Source organism: Octodon degus, unplaced genomic scaffold (genome assembly GCF_000260255.1).
Source record: "Octodon degus isolate 3935 unplaced genomic scaffold, OctDeg1.0 scaffold00163, whole genome shotgun sequence".
NCBI classification, from domain to species: domain Eukaryota; kingdom Metazoa; phylum Chordata; class Mammalia; order Rodentia; family Octodontidae; genus Octodon; species Octodon degus.
Window position 1 is genome coordinate 1,741,802 of NW_004524739.1, and position 852 is coordinate 1,742,653.

The window sequence follows — 852 nt, forward strand, 5'->3', positions numbered from 1 at the left end:
CTTGAATGGGATTTCCAGTCCTAGTTTTCTAAGGAGTCTCCACACTGATTTCCATTATGGTTGCACCAGTCTACACTCCCACCAACAGTGGAGAAGGGTTCCCCTTTCCTCACAGCCTCTCCAACATTTGTTGTTGGTTGATTTCTTTATGATAGCAAATCTTTCTGGGGTAAGATGATATCATTGTTTTAATTTGCATTTGTTTAATTTGCATTTCACGGATGGCTAGTGATGTGGAGATTTTTTCATATATTTATTCGCTTTAATTTCGTTCTCTGAGAAGTGTGTGTTCATCTCAGATGCCCACTTCTGGATTGGGTCTTTAAATTTAGCCCTCATGTTGTTTAGTTCTTTATATATTCTAGAGACCAGACCTTTGTCTGAATGCTTATTAGTTAAGATTTTTTCAAAGTTTGTGGGTTGTCTTTTCACTTTGTTGATAATTTCTTTTGACGTGAAAAAACTTCTCAATAAGAGATGGTCCCAGTTGTTAATTCTTTCAAGTTGTTTCCCGTGTAATTTGGTTTCTGTTCATGAACTCTTTGCCTACCCCTGTCTTCAAGAGATCCTCCTACTTTCTCTTCTAGGAGATTTGGTGTTTCTGATTTAATGCTCAGTTCTTTAATTCATTTTGATTTTAGTTTAGTGCATGGTGATAGACCTAGGTCAAGTTTTAACTTTCGGCATGTAGAGAGCCAATTTTTCCAGCACCATTTGTTAAAGAGACTATCTTTCTTCCAGTAAGTGTGTTTGGCCCCTTTGTCAAAGATCAGGTGGCTGAGTGCATTCCTAGAGGCCTCTGCATCTACTAGTCTATTCCATTGATCTTCAGGTCTATTTTGTTGCCAGTAC

General features: G+C 37.9%; 1 protein-coding gene across 1 annotated transcript in view; it reads left to right on the forward strand.

The window, feature by feature from the left end:
- Ppp1r8 (protein phosphatase 1 regulatory subunit 8) overlaps window positions 1-852 on the forward strand; it is a 26,448-nt gene that overhangs the window by 18,991 nt on the left and 6,605 nt on the right. The gene's annotated exons all lie outside the window — the stretch shown is intronic.